A 25,721-nucleotide genomic window follows, 5' to 3' on the forward strand; every position below is an offset into this window, starting at 1 on the left:
ATGCTTAATTCTCTAATGCCTTAAAGTTTAAAAAATCAATGCATAATTGCCTATGTTTTAATTCAAGATATATCAATCAAAATCATAAATTAATTAAAATTTATCCTAAATATGATATGAGAGCTTTCCAAGAGAACAAGGCAATCATTCAGGGATGTTTCTGATAATGAAATAAATATCCCCCCACACTTAAGACGTACATTGCCCTCAATGTACAAAGAAAAATATAAAAAGAAGATAAGGGGAGAAGCCAAACTTCCTGTATTAAGAATGGATGATATTCTTGGATTGGCGAGATCGAGTATTGGAGATAACTCTAGATGGCAAGCTCGACTTTGAAGGTAAGCCTTTTTTAAAAGGAAAACAAGTGAATCTTAAAAACTTAATAAAAGAATATAAAATAAGATAATTATTCTAATTTTTCAAGTAGCACGATCGGTGCACACGCCCGTATGGTTCGCGTCTCGTCCGTGTCGTCACGAATTGTGGTTTCGTCACACGGCCTTCTCGCACGCCCGTGTGTATAAGGCGTGTGCCTTCATGATCATGTTACTTGGCCGTGTGTATATGGCGTGTGCCTTCATGATCGTATAGGTTTTCGCACGCCCGTGTCATTCTGACAGTGTGGTCCACAGGTGCTAGACATGGGCGTGTCGTACATCCGTGCTAGTTTCTCAGTTTCAACCACGGGTCTTCCACACGGGTGTGTCGTATGCTCGTGTTGTTTTGGCAGGCTCGACCACGGCCATGTTGCACGACTTTGGCATTATATCATAGCCCGTGTTGGGGAAATCCTTGCCCTGTTTTCACACGGCCATAAGCACGCCCGTGTGCTTGGCCGTGTCCCTGTGGAAACCCTGTATTAAATAGCTCCGTTAGTAAGTTAGATGTTGAAGACTAAATTTTGAAAGAAGTTAATACAATTAGTGTTCGGGTTGCCTCCTGAGAAGCGCTTATTTATAATCTAAGTTTGACTTACCTCTTCGTTGAATGATCATGGCGGTTTGAGGAGTTTAAACTCCTCATTCCTGCTATCATTCTTAAAATAAAGCTTAAAATGGGTGTTGTTTACCTTAAAAGTGCCGAACTTGGGATAACTCACCTCCACCGTACCGAATGGAAAATTGCTGAGTACCATAAGAGGGATTCCTCATTCGGTGTAGTAGTGAGAATGTGGGGATCTGCAGCATCTAATAGGACTCTATCACCAACCTTAAGTTGATTTGGAAAGGTATCGGGTTCGTTCTGGCGTAGTTTCGATTTATCGTGTGTTCTCCTTTCATCTAGCTCCTCTATTTGCAGCTTTTGTTCTTCATGAATAGATCCTCTACTATTGTTTGAGAGTGGCTCTTGTACTTCCTTCAGACTTATCTCCTGCAAATAGGGTTGTATCATGTGGTCAGTTTTAATAGAATGGTTTAGATGATCACCTTCAATTTCCGATATGTTGTCAGAATTGCGAGCTTGAAGGGTGAGTGTTTCATCTCCTAGCAAAGCGTAAGCTCTCCTGTGCCAACATCAATAATTGTTTTAGCAGTTGCTAAAAAAGGCCTTCCTAGGATTAAAGGAGTATTGATATCCTCCTCTATGTCTAAGACAATGAAGTCAATGGGAAATATAAATTTATCGATTTTGACTAGCTCATCTTTAATAATACCCCTAGGAAATCTTATAGATTTATCTGCTAATTGAATGCTCATCCTAGTCTGTTTGGATTTCCCGAGACCTAGTTGATTAAACATTTTATAAGGCATGACGATGATACTAGCCCCTAAATCAGCTAACTCATTATTAACTTCTAAACTACCAATTAAGCAAGGAATCGTAAAACTCCATAGATCTTTTAGTTTGTTCGGTAGCTTATTTTTCAGAATAGCTGAGCACACTACGTTTAGCTCCACATGCGACGCCTCGTCCAACTTCCGCTTATTTGCTAAAAGCTCTTTTAAAAATTTCATTGCATTTGGCATCTGTGATAGGGCTTCAATAAACAGTAAGTTAATATGTAATTTTTTAAGTGTTTAAGGAATTTACCAAATTGTTCATCTAAGCGGTCTTTCCTTGTCGCTTTGGGGTATGGTACACCAGGTTTATATTCGACATTCACTGATTTGTTTGTATTTCGATCTACCTCACCTTGACCTTTGCTTACCACAGTTTCTTGCCTCGGTTCTGGTTCAGGCTCAACGACTCCTTCATCTTGAATATTAATTGCGTTGAGCTATTCCCTTGGATTGGGTTCAATATTACTTGGCAAACTACCTTGTGGTCATTCAGAGATTAGTTTGGAAAGCTAGCCTATCTGAGTTTCGAGCCTTTGGATCGATGCTTGTTGATTCTTAAGTACTGTCTCGGTGTTCTAGAAATGAGTTTCTGACACCGATATAAACTTTGAGAGCATCTCTTCAAGGCTCGTCTTCTTTTCCTGTTGGTAGGGTAGTTGCTGAAAACCTAGAGGATGTTTTGGTCTTTGATTTCCTTGGCCTCCCCACGAGAAATTAGGATGGTTCCTCCAACCTGCATTGTAAGTGTTACTAAATGGATTGTTTTGAGGTCGAGGATTATTACCCATGTAGTTTAGTTACTCGTTATCCATGTTATGGCCATAAGGTTGGTACTCCGAATGGCTTGTTCCACCGCTACTTGCTTCGCACTGCATTACTAGGTGAGCCTGTGAGAACTAAGAAAACCATCAATCTTTTTATTCAAGAGTTCTACCTGATTTGACAGCATGGTGACTGAATCAACGTTATAAACATTGATTGTTTTCATCGGCTTTGTCCTCATGACTTGCCACTGATAGTTATTCAATGACATCTCCTCAATAAACTCATGGGCATCTTCAGGTGTTTTATTATTGATGGTTCCGCCAGTAGCTGCGTCAACCATTTGACAAGTCGAAGGATTCAGACCATTGTGGAATGTTTGAACTTGGAGCCAAAGCGGTAACCCATGGTGAGGGTACATTCTCAGTAAGTCCTTGTATCTCTCCCATGCATCGTAGAGTGTTTCTAAATCCATCTGCACAAAAGAAGAAATATCATTACATAATTTAGCCGTTTTAGCTGGCAGAAAATATTTTAGTAAAAATTTTTCGGTCATTTGTTCCCAAGTAGTAATTGACCCTTGTGGTAACGAGCTCAACCACTTTTTAGCTTTATTCCTTAATGAAAAAGGAAATAACTGAAGATGAATGGCATCATCAGAAACACCATTAATTTTAAATGTATCGCAGAATTCCAGAAAGTTTGGTAAGTGAGTGTTGGGATCTTCATCCTGTAAACCGTCTGTAGCACCCCTATCCCGTATCCGTCGCCGGAATGGGTAAAGGGGCATTACCGGACTTGAAACTCATATCCGAACAGTAAAAATTTTGAATATTTTTTTATTTTTTTTATTTTATTTTTATAAAGAACGTTCCTTTAGGTAAATACTAAAGACAGTCAGGGATACAATTTAACTTCTATAAGTACACATTCAAAAGATGCCATTTTCGTATGGCTTATATACATTAACCAAAATATTCTTGACCCTTTGGTCTATTCTTTACATGCCATAAAATAATTCAAAGCATAACGGTAACAAGCGTTGGATAGTGATAGTGTGACTAGTTGTTGACGATCCCCGAGCTGTAGCTTCCAAATGAGATCTATAAAACAGAGGAAACAAAGTAAGCGGAGTAAGCATTACAATGCTTAGTAAGTTTTAAGCAGTGTCAACAGATAACAATCAAATTATAACATAGTTGTTCGTATTTTTATTTCACTCTTCCTTCTAGCATACCATCCCTTTACCGAATATGCACATCTCATCATATATAATAGGCAGATAAATTCTCACTTGATAGTGATCTCTTATAAACATAGGTACACTACATATTTTCACCTAACTTTCCACATTGACCAAACACACAATAATCATATAACAGTCTTATTGCTTTACTCACATATGCATCACATAACGACCTTGTGATTTAGTCCAAATCAAGCTTAAATATAATCTCAAAATACATACCTGACCAACTTAACGCATTGAACATATTTATTACCAATTGTTATTTTGAAGTCGTATAATCTTATGCTTTACTCGAATATTCAGCGAAACCTTTAGCTCGAATAGTCCCCGCACGTAGTTATCGGGTCTTACCCGGACAAAATCTCCACACGTAGTCATCGGGTCTTACCCGGACATAATCTCCACACGTAGTCATCGGGTCTTACCCGGAATATATTTCCAAGTTTAATGTACATTTAATCACATGTTACAACATTCACATCGACTGTCATATTTGTAATTCATTTGCCTCATCAAATATCTAATAATACACACCTTTCACATTTGGTAATTCGGCCACAATATACACACATCTCCTACATATTTCACACTAGCCATTCGACTTTACCACATATACATATCTCATACATATTTCACACTAGTCATTCGGCTTTACCCCATATACATATCTCATATATATTTCACATTAGCCATTCGGCTTTACCACATATACATATCTCATACATATTTCACATTAGCCATTCGGCTTTACCACATATACATATCTCATACATATTTCACATTGGCCATTCGGCTTTACCACATATACATATCTCATACATATTTCACATTGGCCATTCGGCTTTACCACATATACATATCTCATACATATTTCACATTGGCCATTCGGCTTTACCACATATACATATCTCATACATATTTCACACTAGCCATTCGGCTTTACCACATATACATATCTCATACATATTTCACATTAGCCATTCAGCTTTACCACATATACATATCACATACATATATATTTATCTTGTACATCAATTTCAGCAATAGCTTATAAGCAACTCAAATAGTTTCATCAATGTTTACAACAAATTCACATATTCACTACAAGCTGTTTTCCTGAGCAATAGTCACTAAATTATTTATAAATGGAGCTACAAAACTCAAAATCAATTGATGTTAATTTTACATGAATATAGACTCATATATCTTCCATCCATAAAATTTTCAGAATTTTACGTTTGGCCAATCAATACCAGATTTTTCTTAAAGGTTCCCCTGTTTCACTGTTTGACTAATCTGACCACTCTTCACTACGAATCAAAATATGTTATATTTGATTTCATTTGAAACTAGACTCATTAAGGAGTCTAAGCATATAAATTTTATCTTATAACCATTTTTGTACAAATTATAATGATTTTCTAAAAAGTAGCAGGATTTGAGTCATTCGACCTTTGTCTCACACAACTTTAAATATCTCTTTATAGGAAATTTCTTTTCTTACAAAGTCTCTTTTATAAGAAACTAGACTAATTAAGCTTTGATTACATATTTTATTCAGCCTATAATTTCACACCAACAATTTATAGTGATTTTCTAAAATCACGTTATCTTCATTGTCCTAAGCAAATTATTACAATTTGCTCTTAAATTTCCAAGTCCAAACACTTATGAACTTACCATTTGAGTTTAAGACATATCATGGCCACATCATATCGTATTAAATCAACTCATTATGTCCTATTATGATTGAATTTACTCAACGTTTAATCACTTAAAACTTACCTCGGAAGTTGCCGAATGATTACGACGGCTATTCGATCACTTTTTCCTTTCCCTTATCCAACTTTGATCCTCTAAGCTCTTGAGCTAAATCAAACAATTTACTTCCCAAATTAAACATAGTCATACGACATCCATATACATTTTATACTAGCCGAAATGTACCATCAAGATATACTTTACTCAAATAATTTACCTTGGCCGATCATGTATAATGTTTTGTAGCTTAATAAATTTAACATACATTATGTATTTATAATATTTGTGCAGCCAATTATCCATGGTCATACACACACAATCAAAAAATAAATACCAAATTTTCATATCCTTTATGCCCTAAGCGAATACACTTGTCATGTTCACCTACATTTTCAAGTACAACATTCTCATATTCGGCATTAGTATCAAGCATAATAGCCAATTCTTCCCACCTTGAATCTATGCATCTATTTAATCATAGTTTGTTCAAGCACTCATACAACAAGATACATCCAATTTAACAAGAAACAAAAACCTTATTTCTCCGTAGCTACTATGGCCGAAAGTTCTAGGCATCTCAATACCGAAATTTTTAACATGGGTTGCCTAAAGAACTTGGTGATGAGTTCAAATTAATCTAACATTTCCAGCAACTTAACACATCCATATAACTAAAAATTCTAAGTTTAAACACAATACAACATTTTAGCACCATGGCCGAATACTTCATGAAGTTGTTAAGACCCATCCTTTTTATTAAGCACTCAAACTCAGTCATCTTCATGCCTCATCACCACAACATCAAACACCAACCAAGAAGACAACACCCATGGCCGAGTATCATCTCCATCAAATAGCGAAAGAATTTAAACCAACATCTAGAAATATGCATGAATTTCATGGAATAACATCAAACATACCTCTTCCTAAACATCAACCAACCCAACATGAAGCAAGAGAATCCTCTTCTTCTTCCTTCCTCAAGACACGACAATGGGGGAGCATGGATGAGACAACTTTGTTTTCATCACCCCTCCCTTTTCATTGCTTTATTACTAACCTTTTGTTTTATTATTTCTAACATAAAACATTAACACAAAATGTTTATAATATGCTTTAACCCATAGCATGGCCGGCCACTACCTAAAGTTTTGGGTAATTTGACATGCAAGGACAAGCATTTTCTAACATGCATCAATAGGCCACTTTAACATTTGCCTAGCACATTTCTAAATTTTCTCACACAAGTCCTATTTAATAAAATTCACTTACAATTAACAAAATTCAAACATGAAATTTTCACACATGCATATATATATATAATAAGCATCAAATATGATGGTTAATTATTTTTATGACTCGGTTTTGTGGTCCCGAAACCACTTTTCGACTAGGGTCACATTAGAGGTGTCACACCGTCAAACTGAACAAATTGCTGCATCATTTGAATTGTGTTAGGTTTCAGTTCAAAAGTATTTGCAGCTACAGCAGGTCTAACTATTCTAGATTCAGTTCCAGTGAAAGAAGGTTTAGCATAATCATACATAGTGCGTGGAGCAGGATTTTGATTAGCCGCAATTGCAGGAGGTAGCTGATTGTCTTGGTTTTCAGCCATCTCTTTGGTTGGGGTTTGAGTATCGTCTTCTTGCTCGTTCTCCGTGTATCTTAAGCTGCGCCTTATTTCTCTTTGGTTTCCACGTACCGTGCGATTGATTTCTTCGTCAAAAAGTAATGGTCCCGACGGGTTTCTTCTAGTCATAAACTATGAAAACCTACCAAGAGAAAAAGAAAGTAAGTTAATAAAAAATAATAAAATTAAATTAAATTGCAAGAAAAATAAATGGCTAAAGTAATAAAAATTAAACGTTCCTAATATTTTAGTTTCCCGGTAATGGCGCCAAAAACTTGATCACATGATTTTGTGATAAGTTTTAAATATTTATAATTACTCGTTCTTGAACTAACTATTATCGCGATGTAGGCAAGTGTACCTATTGAACAGTAGTATAGTTTTAGCAAGACTAGATTGTCGAACCCAAAGGAACTAAAAGTACTAGTAATGATTGTCCTTTTATTATCTAGCCTAATAATAAAGAGGTTTTGTTTTAATTAACTAATTATCTAAACTAAGAACTCACAAAGAAAAGAATTGGGGAATTGCTTTTGGGGAAAATCGATTGACTTAAGACAATACCTAAGGAAAAATCCACCTAGACTTTACTTGTTATTCTGGCTCCGAATCAAACGATTTATTCAAGATTAATAACGTATAATCCCTAGATTGAATAATTGAGACTTTTCTCTAATTAACACGCTAGGGTTGCATTAACTCGATCTATGGATCCCCCTATTAGGTTTCACCCTAATCTAGCAAAATCTTGTCACCCTATGTTTAGGCGTACAATCATCTTCGCTTAATTATGACAAATGTAATCTTAAACAGGGTCTATTCCTCCTCTGAGTAAGAGCTTATCTTGAATCATTATCCTGGGATATCAAAACAAGAATTAAGAACACATAATTAAGAACAAGTTAAATATATATCATACGATTCAGAAAATAATAACAAGATTCGTCTTAGGTTTCATTCCCCTTAGGTATTTAGGGGTTTTAGTTCATAACTAAATAAGAAAACATCTCAGAAGAATAAAGAATACAAAACATAAAGAAAACCCAAAACTCCTAAAGGGAAATTGAGGAGAGATCTTCAGTCTTGATAATGAATCCGACTTCTGAGATGGGTCAATCAGCTTCCTTGGAGTAATTCCTTACTTCCTATTCTCAGTGTTCTTTTTCTTCCTCCTCTAGGGTGTATTTATAGGCTTTGGAATGCCTATAAGCCCTCAAAAGTGGCCTTTTTCCGATTTGGACTTAACTTGGGCTCGGCAGGGACACACTCGTGTACGATTACTTCAGGCCGTGTTTGAGCCTGTTAGAATGGCACGAGCATGTGCTATACTCGTGTGAGTCGTGCTTCGATTCCACCAGATTGACACGGCCGTGTGGTCTGCCCGTGTGAGGAAGTCCAGGCCGTGTTAAGTTCATACTTTGGCTCATTTTCCCTATTTTTGGCTCGTTTCTCGTTCCTTTCGCTCTCCTATGCTCTCCTAAGTATAAAACATGAAATTAAAGCATTAGGAGCATCGAATTCACCAATTCTAATGGGAAATCATCCATAAAATGCATTAAACATGGGGTAAAAATAAGTATAAATTACAGTTTTATAGTGTGAATCGAGTCTCCGACATCTTTCGATCCCCGAGCTAGCTTGGCAATACTATAAGAAAATGGAAAGAGAGGGGAGTAAGCATAAAGCTTAGTAAGTTCAAAAGCAAATAAATAGCAACGCAATCATATATGTATAAATACCATTAACATAATATAGTTTACATATGTGTCGTCATGTATTCATAGGCATAACTTACACATTTTCAATCTTACCAAAAGTTTATCACATACCGAGCTCATTCATATGGGCTTTTTGTACATACCTGTACTAACTCGTAACACAATGTTATATTTCCTCATCATTGACTTACTTGTCGAACAACTCACAGGTTTACCCGTTGAACACTCAGAATACTATCAGATACACGGAAAACTTGCACATAGTGCTTCAAACTTGCCCGTGTAGGTGGGCCGTGTGCACTCAGACGCCCGTGTGACTTGGGGCACCCCCATGCCCTTCAGCCGTGGGCAATACTGACTTATCAACAAGGCCATGGTACACACCCGTGCTGCCTACCCGTGGACGACACTGTCTTTTTAACATGGCCATGGTGTACGCCCGTGTGGCCTACCCGTGTACAACTTTGAGCTAAAATTTTAAGTGCAGGGGACACATGGCCATAGCACACGCCCATAAGAGTGAACCCTGTGTCACACATGGCCTAGAAACACGTTCGTGTGTCTAACCATGTGGACTCTAATAGGCTATTTTCCAAGCCTTTAGTCACCCCTTTGTACTACTTGTGCTTAGTGGTTACCAAATTCAAAGTAAAACAAAATTATACACTTGTAAATAATCTTGATTAAACTAGATGTATGGAAACCTCATATCATTGGTTTCATACATGATAGGTCATTTCCCACTTAGTGTTTATGGGTTCCCATGTTACTTTAATTCATCCGAAATTGGCCAGTTCATGTGACTCATTGCCAATTGGTAACGACCAATCACTTGTAAATAAAACCGTGCATAAATTCGTAGGTCATAGCCTACTTCAATTAAGCCAATTTTCGTGACCATATACAAAGAAATAAACATATTTTTACATGCCTTATTTTGGAAAATCAAATGACACATATAACAAAATACTCAAAAATACTATACATGCCATTGAACAAAACAAACAAAGTCTTTATACCAAAGCTTGTCTAGATGATAGTGTGTTGACCCTCCAATCGTCTTCCAATCCTTTCGAGTCCTCGAACTCTGTGAGACAGGGAAAAAGAGAGGGGTAAGCATTTACATGCTTAGTAAGCTCGAATAACTGGAAAGTAAACTTATCGAGGAATTAGCATACATCCATATTTAAATCATGAAATCATCAATTATGAAACGATTCCTTATCGCATGCACTCAATCAATGAGTTAGTTACATAACAAAGCATCATGTAATTTATGTAGATGAGCTCATCATTCATCATCTTAGTGACATATATCATATTAATACTGTTGAGTTTCTAGGAAATCTCGATGGAATACCCATTATCCGTCAATTCTAACGAATGATCATTTCACATATATGCATTCTCACGAACCTCACATGTAACACCCCGAACCCGAGACCATCGCCGGTGTCGGACACGAGGGGTTAACCAACCAAGTTCACTTGTTTTGCCCACCAATTTGACATTTCCAGTCAGGCTGGAAAACAGCGTCACCGTCGCCTTAAAAATCATATCTCGAGTTTCAAAACTCGGAAACTGGTTTCGTAAATTTTCCCTGAATTTAGACTCATGTATCCATCCATGGATTTATTTCTAGAATTTTTGGTCGGGCCAATTGGTACAGTTTATTAGTTAAAGTCACCCATGTTACAGGGATCGACTGCTCTGACCTTCGCGCGTTACAACTTGAATATCTCACTGTACAGAACTTTAATACTGGTGCCGTTTGTTTCTAATGAAACTAGACTCAAAATGGAATCTGTACATATAAGGCATGACTCCTAATTTTTTCTGGATAATTTATAGTAAATTTTTAAAGTTGCGACAGGGGACCTAGAAACCGTTCTGGCCCTGTCTCACAATAGCTTTAATATCTCTTAACATGTAACTCCTATGACCATTTCGTTTCTTCCATATGAAAATAGACTCACCAAGGTTCATTTACATAGCTTATTCACTATTTAATACCATTCCTACAAATTTTGGTGATTTTTCACATTCACGTCACTGCAGCTGGAAGCATCTGTTTTAAGGTAGGTCTTACCTATTTGGTAGTCTCCATGAACCAACTAGTCTTGCCATACATAGGTTCATATATGATCATTTTAACCATGCCAATGGCTGATCATGTGACCAACATTCCCATTTCCAATCCATGGTCACATCATGACACCAAATATATACATATACAAACCGCAAATAGTCTAAGTCGATACTTCACTTTTACGAGCCATTTTCGCATGGCCGCATACACAAATACATCACAACATATTTAACCAACAAGGGTAGTCCTATACATGCCATTTCAAAGTTCAACCAAAAATTTATACCAAAATAGAGACGTTGATAGTGTGGATGACTTCGACTTTATTGATCCCGAATCCGATTGCTATCGGCGAAATCTATAAAACAGAGAGCCAAAGCAACGGGTAAGCATTTTTATGCTTAGTAAGTCTCAAGGAATATAATCAACTCTAATTACAGCAATACATTCACATAGCCAAATGCATCATTTCATTAATACACATTCTTACTTCACACTTCATCATTATATACTTTCACAAAGTATCAATCAATTCAATAACTGAAATTCATTAGTCGATTGAGCGAATGTTGCTCAAACATGTCGACTTTCCAATGCACATATAAACGCACCTTATTCTTTGGGCTTCTCGAGTGTACTAATTGAATTTATTACAGCAACCAACACTCACCTCCAGCCCAAGATTCTTGAATATAACCGGATATAACCACGTGCACAAATGACTTGGTCTTAGCCCGGATAGAATGTCTCGCACGAATGCCTTGGTCTTAGCCGGATGTAGCCACTAGCACAATTGCCTTGGTCTTAACCGGATATAATTTCCAGCATAATTGTCTTGGGCTTAGCCGGATATCATTCAATTTCTCATGCACACATACATCAATAATCATTGGACATAAATATTTCATTCTCGTTACTAAGGCTCAAACACAATTATAATCACTAGCATAATCGCCTTGGGACTTAGCGGGCATTATTCAATACTCATACAAACATAAATCAATAATCAATACATCCATATTTCATTCCACATAATTCAAGTAAGGTCACTTCTTGAGGACTTACCTCGGATGTTGTCGAACGGCTTTTACGGCTATTCGATCACTTTTTCCTTCCCTTGTCCAATTGTGGCCCTCTTAGCTCTTGAGCTAATTCAAACAAATTCAATTTATTAAAACCTCATTGTGCTAGCTTATGGCGAATATGACAAGGAGTTTAAATGGTCATATGGCCACTCTTTAGCTTGAATACACAATGGTCATGCACATTTTATACTACATCAAGCAATTCAATACAATTTATTCGAGCATCAAGGAAAAGCTAAGGCCTTCAATAGGCTACCCAAGGCCGAATATTCATGTACATGTTGAGGCCAATTATGCACTTAATACCTCACAAAACAGCATGCATTTTACTAGTTAATGCTTTATGATTGTAGCTCAAAACTTATAATATAGCATCAAGCACTCATATGTGTGCTAGGTCGAATATGCTTGCAATTTCACAATCATTCTTCAACATCTTCTTCTTTAAACAACCATATTCATCACTTAGTTCATAACCAAAACATCATGTGCAAACATATATATACATATATGAGCATGGCCAAATTTCAAGGTGTCCATAGCCATCCAAAACACAAATTTTAGCTAACATGCAAGAAGCATGAACCATGCTCATGAATGCATCATGGCCGAATATGACAATCATGCCCTTTTCAACTTCAATCATGATTAAACAAAAGAAAACTCAAAATCTTACTCAAAAGTAGACAATCCATCATTGCATGCATCATCATCAAGCTTCACACTTAGCATGCAATGGCTTTATCACCATAACAACTTTGGCCAAATACCATTTCCATGGCATAACAAAGATTTGAGCCATGGCTAACATGCACATCAAGTTAGCAACCAAAACATGCATGAAACTCCTAACACAACCTCATACATACCTTAATCTTGATGCAAACTTAGCCAAATCTCCTTCTAGATCTCTTCCAAACCAAGCATGAAGCAAAAATCCTCCTTCTTCCTTAGTTTTGGCTCAAAGAAAGGATGAACAAAATTTTTCTTTCTTTCTCTACAACTCACGGCAATGGGGGAATACCACACTCACACACATTTTTTTTTCATTCTTTTCTTACCCATACACCTTTGTTTATTATTTCTCCCTAATGCACCAACAAAACATGTTTCATGACATGTTTTGCCCATCCTCTCTTGCCATGGCCGGCCACTTCATGTTGGGGGGGGAATTTGACATGCAAAGCCCTTATTTTTGCATGCATGAGCAACTAATCATCACACATTTCCTATCATACTTTCAAAGTTCACTACTAGGTCCTTTCTAGTGAAATTGCATTTATAACACTAAATCGAAACATCAAAATGTCACACACAAATTAACACATATCATAGGCATCAAAATAAATTTTAAATTATTTTTATGCCTCGGTTTTGTGGTCCCGAAACCACATCCCGACTAGGGTCAATTTTGGCTGTCACAACTCTCCCCACTTAAGAAATTTTCGTCCCCTAAAATCTTACGGTAAATAGGTTTGGATATCGCTCTTTCATAGAGTTCTCGGTCTCCTGTAGCTTCTTCTATCCCGTGCTTGAGCCATAACACTTTCACCGTGAACCCGCTTGTTTCGCAACTCTTTCACTTCTCGTGATAGGATACGAATCGGTTCTTCCTCATAACTCATATTAGCTTGAATTTCAATTTCGATGGACTAATCACGTGCGATGGATCGGATCTATAGCGTCGAAGCATCAAACGTGAAAGACATCGTGAACCTTTTGAGTTCGGGGCAAAATCAAACGATATGCCACCGGACCGACTCGCTGGATATCTCATATGGCCCAATGAACCTCGGGCTCAGCTTGCCCTTACGGTCGAATCTGAGTATCTTTTTCCAAGGCGATACCTTGAGAAACACTTTATCACCCACCTGATACTCGATATCCTTACGCTTCAGATCCGCGTACGACTTCTGACGATCGGAGGCTATCTTCGACTTTCACGGATTACTTTCACTTTCTATTCAGCATCTCTAATCAAATCCACCCGAAAATCTTGCTTTCACCGAGCTCGGTCAAAACAATGGTGTACGGCATTTACGATCGCATAAGGCCTCGTAGGGTGCCATCTTAATACTTGATTGAAAGTTGTTGTTGTAAGCGAATTCAATCAACGGCAAATACCGTTCCCATGAACCACTAAACTCGAGGACGCAACATCTTAACATATCCTCAAGTATCCGAATTATCCGCTCGGATTGACCATCGGTTTGGGGGTGAAAGGCGGTCTTGAAATGCAACTTGGTACCCAAAGCTTCTTGCAACTTTTTCCAAAATCGTGAGGTAAATCTCGGATCTCTATCCGACACGATGGAAATAGGCACCCGTGTAATCTCACAACTGAGAAGCGTACAATTGGCTAATTTGTCCATTGAAAATCCGTGCGTGACGGGGACAAAGTGGGCCGACTTAGTCAATCTATCTACCACAACCCAAACCGCATCCTTCTTACTTGCTAACAATGGCGGTCCGGATACAAAGTCTATTGTGACTCGATCCCATTTCCACTCGGGTATCGTGATTGGTCAAGTAATCCTCAAGGCACCGATGTTCCGCTTTCACTTGTTGACATATTAAACATCTCAAACAAATTCGAGATGTCTCGCTTCATACCATGCCACCAAAACCGACGTTTCAAATCATTGTACATCTTCGTACTCCCGGGTGGATTGCCATTCGGCTACAATGGGCTTCATTCAGAATTATCGAAATGAGTTCAATTCTTTGGAACACACAGATGACTTTTGAACCTCAAACAATCGTCATCGTCGATTTGAAATTCGAGTCCTTGTTCAAACACACTCAAATTTCGCTTTTGCGACCAACTCGTCGTCGACTTTCTCGAGCTTCTCGAATTTGATGTATCAATAGTGGTTTGGCTTTCAATTCAGCTACTAACACACTATCGGATCGAATGCATAAGTGCACGTACATCGCTCATAAAGCGAATAATGATTTACGACTCAAGGCATCCGCAACCACATTCGCCTTTCCCGGTGATAGTCAATGACCACTCATAATCCTTTAATACTCGAGCCAACGTCTTTGTCACAGATTTAAGTCTCTTTGGGTCATCAAATATTTGAGACTTTGTGATCCGAGTACACATGGCACCTTTCACCAAATAAGTAATGTCGCCAAATCTTTAAGGCGAATACGATAGCGGCCAATTCAAGATCATGGGTCGGATAATTTTTCTCGTGTGGCTTTAATTGCCTCGACGCATAGGCCACAACTCGACCTTCTTGCATCAATACACAACCTAACCCAAGTAGGGAGGCGTCGCTATAGATGACAAACTCTTTGTCGGACTCGGGTTGCACTAGAATTGGGGCTTCAGTCAAATAAGTTTTCAGTTGATCGAAACTTTTTTGGCATTTCTCCGTCCATTCAATTTAACATCCTTTTGGAGTAAGCCGTCATCGGCGTGGCTATCGTTGAGAAGCCTTTACAAATCGTCGGTAATAACTAGCAAGCCCCAAAAGCTCAGAACCTCAGAATATTTCTGAGGCTTCCAATTAAATATGGCTGAAATTTTATTCGGTCGACTCGAATACCCGATGCAGATACCACATGACCCAAGAAGCTAACCTCTCTTAACCGAACTCACACTTGCTTGAACTTAGCATATAATTGCTTATCCCGTAAGATTTGCAAAGACTAACCGCAGTGTTCAAAGATGTTCGGTCTCATTTCTTGAATAGACCAAGATGTCATCAATGAACACGACTACGAATCGATCCAAATATGGTCTCAAGACCGATTCATTAAATCCATAAATACCGCGAGGGCATTAGTGAGCCCAAACGGCATCACTAGGAACTCATAGTGACCATATCTCGCTCAAGGCGTCTTGGGTACGTCCAATCTCGGATTCGCAATTGATAATAACCCGATCTCAAATCTATTTTTGAGAACATTGAGGCTCTTCAGTTGATCGAACAAGTCATCGATACGTGGTAACCGATATTTGTTCTTTATCGTCGCTTTATTGTCGACGATAGTCGATGCACGTACCGCATGGTTCCATCCTTCTTTTCACAAACAACACTGGCGCACCCAAGGCGAACAACTCGGGCGAGCAAAACCTCTATCCACCAATTCTTGCAACTGAGCTTTCAACTCCTTTAATTCCGTTGGTGCCATACGATATGGAGCTATCGAAATTGGAGTGGTACCAGTACCAATTCGATGCCAAATTCTATTTCCGAACAGTGGTAAACCCGCAATTCTTCGTGGAAAACATCCGGGTATTCACAAACCAACGACACTGATTCGGGTTTCTTTTCGATTCCTTGTCATCGAGCACAAACGCAAGGTACGCTTCGCACCCTTTTCTTACATATTTTCGGCCAACATCACGATATTACGGTGGCAACCCTTTAAGTCCGTAGACTCAACCCGAATTATTTCATTATTCGCGCACCTCAAATCGATAGTCTTGCTCTTGCAATTTACAACCGCATCGCATGGTCAACCAATCCAAACCAAGAATAACGTCGAACTCATCGAGCGGCAAAAGCATCAAGTCCGCGGAAAACAAGAACCTCGGAACACTAGGGACTTTTCTTGCACACTTTGTTGACAAGCACGTAATGACCCAAGGGTTTGACACCGAATTACAAACTCAGAGACTCAATAGGCAAAGTCTTCTTGGATGCTAAGGTTTCACATATATATGAATGAGTAGAACCAGGTCAATCAAAGCAATCACATTTGTATTGAAAAGAGTGAAAGTACCAGTAATGACATCCGGAGAGGCAAGATCCTCACGTGCGCAGATGGCATAAGTCCCTACAGAGCACGAGCCTCGGATCGATGGTAGCATCTCTAGATCCTCTCGACCGCCACTCACATTGCCCATATTTCTAGGTGGCCTACCTCGGCAAAGTGGTAGCACCGGGTTTCCACTCGACTTACATTACATTCATGCATCCTCGGGCAATCCTTCATAAAGTGGTCGGCCGACCCACACTTATAGCAGGAGCGATGACGAAACCAACAGCTCCACGAATGCCATTTGCCACAATGTGGACACTCCGCCTCTCTCGGTGATCATTTCCACCACTGGCGATCGAAGTGACTCGTGTGGTCACAGGGTCGATCGCGTCCTCGTCTAGAAAAGCCCAAACGCCTCTAGACCGGCTCGCATCATCTCGAAATCTCTTCGATGCTTGTTGAAGAGACTTTCCGAGGACCTCTTCGAAATTCTCCTGTTCCCATATCGCTTTTTGTTTCTCCTTTCTAAGCTCTTCGCTTTACAAGCTCGCTCAACAAGTACTACGAACTCTCGTGCCTCGAGAATGCCAACGAACATCCTTATATCATCATTCAGCCCATCCTCGAGCGTTTACATAATGGCTTCGCATTTAAATGCATTCTCGCGTCTGGCTAAGCCTCACAAATTTTCGTTCGAGTCAGAATCGACATAGAACCTTGCTTAAGGTCAAGGAATTCCCTTCGCTTTTGGTCGATGAATCACTGACTGATATACTTTTTTCAGAACTCGGTTTGAAAGAATTCCCAAGTCACTTGCTCTCTAGGTACCACAGAGGTCAAAGTACTCCACCAATAGTAGGCGGACTCACGTAGCAAGGAGATGGTACACTTTAAGCACTCATCGGGTGTACAGGATAGCTCATCGAGCACCGGATAGTGTTATCCAACCAAAATTCAGCTCGCTTCGGCATCATCATCATCCGTAGTCTTAAATTCGGTGGCCCCATGTTTTCGAATCTCGTCGATTGGGGCTTACTTGACCTTATTTGGTCACCAACGGAGGTATTGTAGGTCTTGGGGTTGCATTTGTCGGGAATGGAGGTTGTGGAACAGTAGTGTTAGTTCGAATGTATTGATTAAACCATTCGCTCATCACACTATGAAAGGCTTGCCTAGCCTCGTCATTCGGATTGTCGGCCATAGGTTGAGAGTCCGGCGTTGTCCCTTGCGCGGAGCAGCGCCACACTCTCCACATCATCGATTATCGCTTCGGTTGGGATCGGGATCCATTGCTATAAACAAACACAAAGTCAAATTGTCGAAATCACCACACTATCGAGTCATCATTTAATGGCATGTATAGCTAGACCCCAAACACATCACGGTAGTCCTAGAATCGACTAAATCGTGGCTCGATACCAATAAAATTGTAATACCCGAACCCGAGACCATCGCCGTGTCGGACACGAGGGTTAACCAACCAAGTTCACTTGTTTTTGCACCAATTTGACATTTCCGGTCAAGTTGGAAAACTGCGTCACCGTCGCCTTTAAAATCATATCTCGAGTTTCAAAACTCGAAACTGGTTTCGTAAATTTTCCTGAATTTAGACTCATGTATCCATCCATGGATTTATTTCTAGAATTTTTGGTCGGGCCAATTGGTACAGTTTATTAGTTAAAGTCACCCATGTTACAGGGATCGATCGCTCTAACCTTCGCGTTACAACTTGAATATCTCACTGTACAGAACTTTAATCTGGTGCCGTTTGTTTCTAATGAAACTAGACTCAAAATGGAATCTGTACATATAAGGCTCCTAATTCTTTCTGGATAATTTATAGAAAATTTTTAAAGTTATGACGGGGACCCGAAACCGTTCGCCCTGTCTCACAATAGCTTTAATATCTCTTAACATGTAACTCCTATGACCATTTCGTTTCTTCCATATGAAAATAGACTCACCAAGGTTCATTTACATAGCTTATTCACTATTTAATACCATTCCTACAAATTTTAGTGATTATTCACATTCACGTCACTGCATTTGGCAGCATCTGCTTTTAAGGTAGGTCTTACCTATTTGGTAGTCTCCATGAACCAACTAGTCTTGCCATACATAGGTTCATATATGATCATTTTAACCATGCCAATGGCTGATCATGTGACCAACATTCCCATTTCCAATCCATGGTCACATCATGACACCAAATATATACATATACAAACCGCAAATAGTCTAAGTCGATACTTCACTTTTACGAGCCATTTTCGCATGGCCGCATACAAATACATCATAACATATTTAACCAACAAGGGTAGTCCTATACATGCCATTTCAAAGTTCAACCAAAATTTATACCAAAATAGAGACGTTGATAGTGTGGATGACTTGACTTTATTGATCTCGAATCCGATTGCTATCGAGCGAAATCTATAAAACAGAGAGCCAAAGCAACGGGTAAGCATTTTATGCTTAGTAAGTCTCAAGGAATATAATCAACTCTAATTACAGCAATACATTCACATAGCCAAATGCATCATTTCATTAATACACATTCTTACTTCACACTTCATCATTATATACTTTCACAAAGTATCAATCAATTCAATAACGAAATTCATTAGTCGATTGAGCGAATGTTGCTCAAACATGTCGACTTTCCAATGCACATATAAACGTACCTTATTCTTTGGGCTTTCGAGTGTACTAATTGAATTTATTACAGCAACCAACACTCACCTCCAGCCCAAGATTCTTGAATATAACCGGATATAACCACGTGCACAAATGCCTTGGTCTTAGCCGGATAGAATGTCTCGCATCGAATGCCTTGGTCTTAGCACGGATGTAGCCACTAGCACAATTGCCTTTGGTCTTAACCCGGATATAATTTCCAGCATAATTGTCTTGGGGCTTAGCCCGGATATCATTCAATTTCTCATGCACACATACATCAATAATCATTGGACATAAATATTTCAGTCTCGTTACTAAGGCTCAAACACAATTATAATCACTAGCATAATCGCCTTCGGGACTTAGCCGGGCATTATTCAATACTCATACACACATAAATCAATAATCAATACATCCATATTTCATTCCACATAATTCAAGTAAGGTCACTTCTTGAGGACTTACCTCGGATGTTGTCGAACGGCTTTTACGGCTATTCGATCACTTTTTCCTTCCCTTGTCCAATTGTGGCCCTCTTAGCTCTTGAGCTAATTCAAACAAATTCAATTTATTAAAACCTCATTGTGCTAGCTTATGGCGAATATGACAAGGAGTTTAAATGGTCATATGGCCACTCTTTAGCTTGAATACACAATGGTCATGCACATTTTATACTACATCAAGCAATTCAATACAATTTATTCGAGCATCAAGGAAAAGCTAAGGCCTTCAATAGGCTACCCAAGGCGAATATTCATGTACATGTTGAGGCCAATTATGCACTTAATACCTCACAAAAACAGCATGCATTTTACTAGTTAATGCTTTGCGTGATTGTAGCTCAAAACTTATAATATAGCATCAAGCACTCATATGTGTGCTAGGCGAATATGCTTGCAATTTCACAATCATTCTTCAACATCTTCTTCTTTAAACAACCATATTCATCACTTAGTTCATAACCAAAACATCATGTGCAAACATATATATACATATATGAGCATGGTCAATTTCAAGGTGTCCATAGCCATCCAAAACACAAATTTTAGCTAACATGCAAGAAGCATGAACCATGCTCATGAATGCATCATGGCGAATATGACAATCATGCCCTTTTCAACTTCAATCATGATTAAACAAAAGAAAACTCAAAATCTTACTCAAAAGTAGACAATCCATTATTGCATGCATCATCATCAAGCTTCACACTTAGCATGCAATGGCTTTATCACCATAACAACTTTGGCCAAATACCATTTCCATGGCATAACAAAGATTTGAGCCATGGCTAACATGCACATCAAGTTAGCAACCAAAACATGCATGAAACTCCTAACACAACCTCATACATACCTTAATCTTGATGCAAACTTAGCCAAATCTCCTTCTAGATCTCTTCCAAACCAAGCATGAAGCAAAAATCCTCCTTCTTCCTTAGTTTTGGCTCAAAGAAAGGATGAACAAAATTTTTCTTTCTTTCTCTACAACTCACGGCAATGGGGGAATACCACACTCACACACATTTTTTTTTTCATTCTTTTCTTACCCATACACCTTTGTTTATTATTTCTCCCTAATGCACCAACAAAACATGTTTCATGACATGTTTTGCCCATCCTCTCTTGCCATGGCCGGCCACTTCATGTTGGGGGAAATTTGACATGCAAATCCTTATTTTTGCATGCATGAGCAACTAATCATCACACATTTCCCCATCATACTTTCAAAGTTCACTACTAGGTCCTTTCTAGTGAAATTCGCATTTATAACACTAAATCGAAACATCAAAAATGTCACACACAAATTAACACATATCATAGGCATCAAAATAAATTTTAAATTATTTTTATGCCTCGGTTTTGTGGTCCCGAAACCACATCCCGACTAGGGTCAATTTTGGGCTGTCACATCACATCTCATGGCAGGATTACCAGTCTAGGCTGAATCCCCCATATCATGAACTTATAAGGTGATGTCAGGATTACCAGTCCAGGCTAAATCCCTTATAACGACAAACACCCTTAATGAGCTCGGATCTGAATTACCAGTCTAGGCTAAATTTAGACCCTAATCGGATTACCCATCCGGGCTAAATCCATAATGCACACATATTCTTTGGGAGGCTTAATCATTCAAAGAACACCCGTTCGGGTTAGATCCTTTTCATACTTGAGATCATGGATTACCCGTACGGGCTAAATCCTTACTGCAACACATGAAGGATCTCTTTACACATATCAATGAGGGTTTATCCATTAAATCCCCTTTTTCAACCTCATTCGAGACATCTTTCACATGTTACCATCAAATATGCATTTCTATGATATTTCATGCTAATAATAAATGAAATCATGATGTATTCATAAATCATTCAATTATGCATATTATAGGTTTACTTTAAGTTATCCGAACTTACCTGGTATTCTTTTTGGAGTTGTGTTTCGACTATTTTGAAACCTTGCGTTTACCTCGATTGACCTCCGGAATTTGTTCCTCGAGGTCTGTAACAACAAAATTTAACTCATTAATACACTGCATTATACATTTCAAGTTTAATATCTACCCCCCGATCCAAATGACCATTTTGCCCCTAACCTTTCACATTTTTACGGTTTAGTCCTTAGGCTCGTATAATGAAACACATGCACTTTCTATCTTACCCAAGCCTAGCCGAACACTTTTCCTTCTTATGGTAGCCCACATTTTCCATTATTTTCTCATTTCTACCACACATTTACATCTTTTGCAAAATAGTCCCTGTAAGGGTTTTTCATGAAAATCAACTAGGAAAAGATGTTTAATACACATTCACATTCATCTTTCTTGTTCATCCATAATCCATCAAAATAAAAGCAAATCATGCATGGGTAATTTTTTAAACATTAACCCTAGCATGAAATATGGGTAGAAATGGAGAGAAGAAGCTACCGGGATTTTAAAATTACAAAGAGCATGAAAAACGGGGCTTGAGAGCACTTACTATTGAGCTTGGAAAGCTTGAAAACCCTAGCTATGGAAACCTTTAAACTTTTGGCTGGACAAGGAAGAGAATGGGCTGATTTTAGTTCATTTTTCCCATTTTATTTCGTTAAAATACCAAATGACCAAAATGCCCTTAATCCTTTTCCTTAAAAATCCATCCATGCAAGCCCATTTTTGTCCAAAAACTTAGAATTTGGGCAAATTTCTCTCCAAGACCTTCTAATTCATAACCCAAAGCAATTTCATACAAATTGCTTCTAGAATTCAAGTTTTGCAATTTATTCAATTTAGTCCCGAATTTCAAATTGAACACCTTACTCAAAGAATTTCTTCATGAAACTTTAACACATGCATATACTCGTATTCTAGGCCTCATAATAATCATAGAGTAAATATTTTGATGTCGTATTTGTGGTCCCGAAACCACCATTCCGACTAGTCCCTATTTCAAGATGTTACATTTCTCCCCCCTTAGGGACTTTCGTACTCAAAAGTCTTACCAAAAAACAGATTCGAATATTGACTTTTCATGGTTTCTTCTGGCTCCTATGTAGCCTCTTCTACACCTTGTCGATGCCATAAAACTTTTACTAGAGCCACATCTTTATTTCTCAACTGTTTAACTTCACGAGCCAATATCTTAACCGGTTCCTCTCCATAAGTCATGTCCGGTCGAATTTCAATCTCAGTCGGTGAAATGACATGACAGCGATCTGATCGGTATCTCTTTAACATGGATACATGGAACACATCATGAATCGTTTCCAGTTCGGGTGGCAACGCCAAACGATAGGCTAACGGTCCAACTCTTTTGGTGATCTCGTACGGTTCGATAAATCGTGGACTTAGTTTACCTTTTCGACCAAATCTCAATACCTTTTTCCATGGAGATACTTTCAAGAATACTCTATCTCCAACTTGAAACTCAATTTCCTTTCTTTTTAGATAAACATAATACTTTTGCCTATCTGATGCCATTATTAAACAATCTCGTATCACTTTAACTTTTTCTTCAGTTTCTTTAATCAGATCAACTCCATGAATCCGATTTTCCTTGAGTTCTGTCTAGTACAATGGAGTTCGGTACTTCCTGCCATACAAGGCCTCATAAGGCGCCATCTTCAAACTTGTTTGGAAACCATTGTTGTAGGCAAATTCTACCAATGGCAGGTATTTTTCCTAGCTACCCTGAAATTCGAGGATGCAACAACGAACATGTCCTCGAGAATCTGAATCATCCGCTAAGACTGGCCATCGGTCTGAGGGTGAAAAACTGTGCTAAAGCTCAACTTTATACCTAAGGCTTCTTGTAATTTCTTCTAAAATCTTGAAGTAAACCTTGGGTCTCTGTCTGAAATAATTGACAGTGGTACTCCGTGCAATCTTACTATTTCAGAAATGTACAAATCGGCCAATCTATCAAGAGAATAATTCGTCCTTACTGGGATGAAATGAGCCGAATTTGTCAATTTGTCCACTATAATCCATATGGCATATTTCTTTTTTGGAGTTAAAGGTAATCCCGTCACGAAGTTCATGGTAACTTTGTCCCACTTCCATTCGGTGACCATTACAGGCTGTAACAAACCTGAAGGCACTTGATGTTAAGCTTTAACTTGCTGACATACCAAGCATTTCGATACGAATTCAAAAACATCTCATTTCATGACGTTCCACCAGTACATCTTCTTTAAATCGTTGTACATCTTGGTACTTCCCGGGTGAATAGAGAAACGACTTTTATGTGCTTGTTGCAAAATCTTCTGAATAAGTTCATTGTCTTTGGGTACACAAACCCTATCTCTAAACATTAAACATCCATCAGGACTAATTCAGAAATCTGACTCAACACCAGACTCACATTGAGCTCTTTTTGCTTGCAAGTCATCATCATTAAGTTGAGCATAATGAATTTCCTGCAGAAATGTTGGCCTAGCCTCCAGCTCGGCCAGAATTGAACCATCATCAAGCAATGTCAAACAAGTATCCATGGCTCTCAAAGCATACAGGGATTTTCTACTCAATGCATCTTCGACCACATTCACCTTTCCCAGGTGATAGTCAATAATCAGATCATAATCCTTAATTAATTCTAACCATCTCCGATGTCTCAAATTTAATTCTTTCTGAGTCATCAAGTATTTCAAACTCTTATGGTCTGTGAATATACGACAAGTCTCGCAATACAAATAATGCCTCCAAATTATCAAGGCAAAAACAATAGTGGGAAGCTTTAGGTCATAGGTTGGATAATTCTTCTCGTGAGGCTTCAATTGCCATGAAGCATAGGCTATAACCTTGCCGTCTTGCATAAGTACAGACCCCAATCCATTTAAGGATGCATCACTGTAGACCATAAGCTCTTTTCTCGGTTCAGGTAGCAATAAAACAGGAGCTTCAGTCAGTAATGTCTTTAACTTTTCAAAACTTTGCTAACACTTCTCTGTCCATTCAAACTTAACGTCCTTTTGTAGTTGCCTCGTCATCGGAGTTGCTATCATGGAAAATCCTTTTACAAACCTTCGATAGTAACTGGCTAAGCCTAAAAAGCTTCTAACCTCGGTTACATTCTTAGGCGATTTCCATTCAACAATTACAGAAATCTTACTTAGATCAACTCGGATGCCTTCACCTGAAACTATATGACCCAAAAATCCAACTTCCTGGAGCCAAAACTCACTCTTGCTAAACTTAGCATACAGTTGCTTTTCCTGCAAGGTCTGCAACACAATTCTCAGGTGCTTCGCATGCTCTATCTCATCTTTAGAGTGGATCAAAATGTCGTCAATAAACACAACGACAAACTTATTCAAATATGGTCGAAATATCCTATTCATTAGATCCATAAACACAGCCGGTACATTCGTCAGCCCAAACGGCGTGACATGAAATTCATAATGGCCATACCTCATTCTAAAAGCTGTCTTGGGTACATCAAACCATCTTTGTTCTTTACGAACAACACAAGGGCACCCCAAGGTGAAAAACTTGGCCTAGCGAATCCTTTATCTGTCAGCTATTGTAACGTGCTTTTAACTCCTTCATCTCGATATGTGCCATTTTGTATGGGGCAATAGAAATAGGAGTCATCCCTAGCACCAATTCAATACCAAACTCTATCTCCCTTTCAGGAGGTAATCTGGGTAATTCCTCCGGAAACAAATCTAGGTACTCACATGGTACAGACTCGATTTTCAGCTCTGTTTCCTTAGTGTTCAGTACAAATGCAAGGTAGGTTTCATATCCTTTCCTCATATATCTCT

The 25,721-nt window shown here is 38.5% G+C and overlaps 1 non-coding gene across 1 annotated transcript; it reads left to right on the forward strand.

The window, feature by feature from the left end:
- Nucleotides 1-2,947: 2,947 nt before the first annotated feature.
- Nucleotides 2,948-3,054, forward strand: LOC128291257 (small nucleolar RNA R71). The gene has a single exon (XR_008281033.1). It is a non-coding gene; the product is annotated as a small nucleolar RNA R71 (small nucleolar RNA).
- The last annotated feature ends 22,667 nt before the right edge of the window (nt 3,055-25,721 follow it).

This window comes from Gossypium arboreum, chromosome 3 (assembly GCF_025698485.1).
Source record: "Gossypium arboreum isolate Shixiya-1 chromosome 3, ASM2569848v2, whole genome shotgun sequence".
In the NCBI taxonomy this organism is placed as follows: domain Eukaryota; kingdom Viridiplantae; phylum Streptophyta; class Magnoliopsida; order Malvales; family Malvaceae; genus Gossypium; species Gossypium arboreum.